Raw genomic sequence first — 4926 nt, forward strand, 5'->3', positions numbered from 1 at the left:
TGAAATAGGCAATATCTGCCCAGTGGCTACCTTGTCATGATAAACAACCTCCCTGGAGGTTTTCTTCTTTGAACCAAAAAGGGGTGCTGCCAAAAAAAGATATGTCTCATTGTCAAATGACTAACCTTAAATGTCACACTTTGTGGATTTCTAAAGTTTTTGAAAAAAAAATATATATATATAAACTAAAGGGGGTGTAGGTGAAAGAGGGGTGGAGGGGCAGTGAGAATAGCCCACGTCCAGCCAGAGTTCCTCCTATGCTCTGGGCAGGCAGACTCAGGAGGGCTGCCAGATGCTTTCTACTAGGCCCTGGGTGGGCATCTAAACCACTGACCCCACTTGGCAGAGGGTGGACAAGGGGCAGCCCCCAACCAGGGGCCCCTAGGGCTACACCCTATATCCCTGGGGTTATGGGAGAGAGGGCTGAGGGAGAGAGGTTACCACAAAGGCGAGAATAAGCACAGTGGTCCTTGATGAACAAAGACAGTCTATGGTTTTAGAGCTTTATTGTAGAAAGGCAGGGGGAAAGAGAAAAGGTAGAGAGAAAGAGACAGGTCATGGCCAAGAGGAGAGAAAGGGAAAAGAGAGAGAGAGAAGAAAGACTAGAGTAAGAGGGAGAAAGCAAAAGGGAGAGAGAGTAAGAGAGGGAAAGGAGAGGAGAGGAGAGAAGTGGAGAGGAGAGGGGAGGGGAGAGAGGGGAGGGGAGGGGAAGGGAGGGGAGGGGAGGGGAGGGAAGGGGAGGGGAGAGCAAGAAGAGAGTAAGGGGAGTAAGAGCATTAGAGTGAGGAGGGGCCAAATAGCCCCTCTTATGGTGTGCTGTTATCATTACTGTTGCTAGGTAACTGGAGATGAGTTTAGCCTGAAGATCAGAAGCTTGGACATTGTTTATGTGACTACTAGTCATGCTTCTCCTGTGGGGGCAGTAACTTTGACAGGAACCAGAGTTCCAGGAGCACAAGGAACTCCTTCCATTCTATGTAGGTGAATTATCACCACTGAGTTCTGGGGTTCCACCTCAGCTCAACTGGAGACCAGACTGTCTGTATAAAGCCCATTGCCCCATATAGATAGATATAGGTATAGATAGAGATAGAGATAGATGATATAGATAGATATAGATAGATATAGATATAGATATGATAATCTGGACTGATAAACATTAATTGCTCTCAGCTATTTTTACTTGAAACACATAAAAACATGTTTTTATAATTAAATAAGAATCTAACATAACCATGAGTTTGCTACCTGGCCCCCTTAACTGGTGTGCTTAACCATGTAAAAAACAGTATATAATAGCAGTTATTAGAAGAACTGAGTATAAGCTTGGCATTCTTAAATGAGTTGGATGGGCACAATACCTGACTAAGAGTAACATTAATCTCAAATTTTATATCAAATTAAGAAATTCATATCAATGAAGACCTTATATCAGTATCAAAATAAATTCTATGCCAATGAAAGAAGTTATAACTTCAATGTTGCACTGTTTAAAAAGATTTCTAAAACTTAAAATTATGGCTATACAATGCTTTCTTCAAGGATAAAATTCAGTAATCCATCACATCTATTTCTTCCCTGTTGAAATTTTGACTATTCCCAAATTATCCCTTATAATGACAACTTTTCTATAATTTGTAAAATAACCATTACCAGACAACCAAACTCAAGAAATTGAGTCGACAACTCTTCATAACTTCTTCCTGATGAATGAGGACAATGAAAAATTCTTTAAAGAGGTAGGGAGGGGTAGTAAAAAAGGGAAATTTGGTTAGACTTAAGAAAACTATCTTTAGTATCTATTTTATAATCACTGTATGCTTAGAAGGCTCAGGACTTGACTAAAGTTCTGAATAGATCCATCCGAAAGGTTGAATGAGGAAAGATGATCTGGAATGCATTGCAATCCCCTGAGCGGGGCTCCAAGGAAGTCAGTTCAACGTCTCTGAGGATGAATCTCGCCAAAGCTGTACATTCTGTAACATATAAACCTCACAACCAACACTTTAGTACCGTTAACATATTGTGCTAGGTGCACAGATAAATTAAGGCTAGAATTTTGCTCCTTGCTTGAGCAGGTGAAAGGCAACTGTCTTTTTATAAGTTAATTTCATTAATAACCAATTATAGTAAGTCTTCAGTCATGCCATGTGAAAGATGGCACAATGAATCTTTCCCTGTCCTGTTTGATTTTTTCAAATGTTTATAGTTCTTTAGAGGGTCTCCTCTGTCATATCAGATCCATATCACTCTGGAAGGGGACCAGAGCCTATTTTCCTTTACTATCAACACAAATGCAGATCCATTCTTCCAAAATGGTATGTCCTTGGTCTAGTCACCAGAAATCATTTAACATTTAGCTTGACTTCTCTCCCAGAGGAATTTTAATATAACTACTAAACTCAAAATTACACTCATTTTGATGATTAAAAAAAAAAAAAACTCATTCTAAACGAATATCTCTTGAGACAGTGTACCCTGCTTGACATTCATGTCATCATGGCCTAAATTATTTATTTAATATATCTGTGTACTTACTGTATGAGCCTATTTTCAGGCTCTCTCTATATAATTCTCAAGGCCTAAATTGCCACTGAGATAGGCTAGTCACCATATCCCGTGGCATCAATTTAATTTTTAGTGATTGAATGCCTTAATATTTTTATTTCTCTGTAATGATTTTTTATTAATTTCCCCTCTGCCTAGTGTATAAGCCCATTCTTAGGTTTCTAATGTGTCATACTAAGATAAATGACACCAAAATTCCTGTGGAGAACATGTTCAAAGAATTTGAGTATTATCTTGGCAAGACATTTTAAAGTCTTCTCTAAAACATTTTTTATTCATATCCTAACTTCTCCCTTCTGTGGGGCTTAATATCTCTGTATATGTAAGAAAATTCAAACAATTATCATTATACTCCCTTCTACCCAAATTAAATCCCATTTATTTTCATCCTTTTTCTGCCTGTTGGAGTCCAGCAGTTATTTCTGTCTGCTTCTCTCTGCCTTCCACTGAGCAGCTTCTCTCTGCACATCAGGGGATGCCAGCAACTGTAAGATGAAGCTCTGTTTTCCTTTGTTAGTTTCCTACATGCTGTTTCTACTCTGGTCATTGAGAAACCAATTCTCTCCTCTTCCTAGACTGATATCACTGAGTGTGTGAGAGATCCATCCTAGAATTACCAAATTAACAGTGCCTTCTTGCCTTCCATGTTGCATGCCATCTGTTACATGTAACTTTTGGTACCCTACCTAAGCTCCAAGAACAGGTGGTGCAAACAGCCCCCACCTAGCTTCCCTTTGTTCCATAGATAAAAGACACACACACACACACACACACACACACACACACACATAGGTTGCTCAGTTTCAACTTGCCTTCTGATACAGTTGCTAGGCACTACTGTCTCCCATCTGGAAAAGCGTGCCCTTATCAATATTCTTATCTCTACACTTCTTCGCTTGCCCTAAACATTTTCTCTTCTAAGATTGGGGAACTCTCTCCCTCTCCTTGCATCTCTCTGCTTGCCTCCAGAACCCAGAAGTCCTGCCTATTCCTTCTGCCCAGCAATTGACCCATGGCTCTTTACTGACAGATCAAGGACCAATTGGAAAACAGGACCTAACCATCAGAATTGCCCCTATACCCATGTCCTGTTAATGGAATGTCCTCTGAGATATATTAATGCAATATATCTAATATAATCTTTCTGTCATCTATTTTTTTTTTCAGGACCATGGGTTGATTGGGCTTTCTTTCCTTTGTCTTCATTTTATAATCTGAATGAAAATAGCCATATTGTATTCTAACATTCAACCCCACCATTTATTATCCATTAGGCCATATCTGGTATTCCATGGCTGAGCATATCTTTCCCCACAAAATATTTTCAGCTAAAGATCTTTGATGTGTTTTTTTTCCATTAAATTTTCTACATATGTATATTTGAACTTCTGTAATTTTTCCTTCAGTCATCCTTACTTTTTTCATCATTATTGTGAGATTCAGTTCTGAAGATACCATACTCTGCAATTTCATGTGATATTTTTTATAAGATCTCTACTGTGAAATACCTATTGGTTATTCCATTATTTTCTGTGGGCTTTTCCTCTTTTCAAAAATTAAATTATTTTATTTACAATTCAAAAGTTGCTCCAGTTACTGGCCCATCGTCCCCAAGTTCTTCACCACATCACATGCCCTGGCCTCTGAGAGGGTGCTACCCCACCTACCCACATACCCCCACAGAACCCTCAGCAGCATCCCTTTTTACTGGGACATCAAGTTTCCTCAGGATTAAGTACATCTTCTCCCACTGAGGGCAAACAACTCAGTCTGCCTCTACAAATGTGCACTGTGCCATGGACCAGCCCATGTACCTTTCTTGCTTGGTGGCTTCCTCTCTGGGAGCTCATAGCGTCCTGGTTAGTTGACACTGTTGTTCTTCTTATGGGGTTGCAATACCCCTCAGCTCCTTCAGCCCTTCCCCTCACATTGCCACAGTAGTCTCTGACCTCAATCAAATGGTTGGCTGTAAGGATCTGTTCTTGTCTCAGTCAGCTATTGGTAGCATGGTACTCTCAGAGGGCAACCGTGCTAAGATCCTGTTTGCAAGCTCAGTAAGGCATCAGTAATAGTATAATGGTTTGGTGTGCATGCATGGGATGAATCCCAGATTTGGTCGGTCATGGGTTGGCCTTTCAGTCAGTCTCTGCTCCATTTTTGCCTTGTATTTCTTTTATACAGGATCTATTTTGGGTCAAAACGTTGAAGATGGAAGGGCAGCCCCCAGCCTTAGTTGAGGGCAATGTGTATCTACTGGAGATGGTATATTCAGGCTCCATCTCCCCACTATTGGCCATTTTAGTTAATGTCATCACCATTGAGTCCTGGTAACCTATCGCATCCCAGATCTCTGTGACT

The sequence above is a fragment of the Mus musculus genome, chromosome 13 (assembly GCF_000001635.26).
Source record: "Mus musculus strain C57BL/6J chromosome 13, GRCm38.p6 C57BL/6J".
In the NCBI taxonomy this organism is placed as follows: Eukaryota; Metazoa; Chordata; class Mammalia; order Rodentia; family Muridae; genus Mus; species Mus musculus.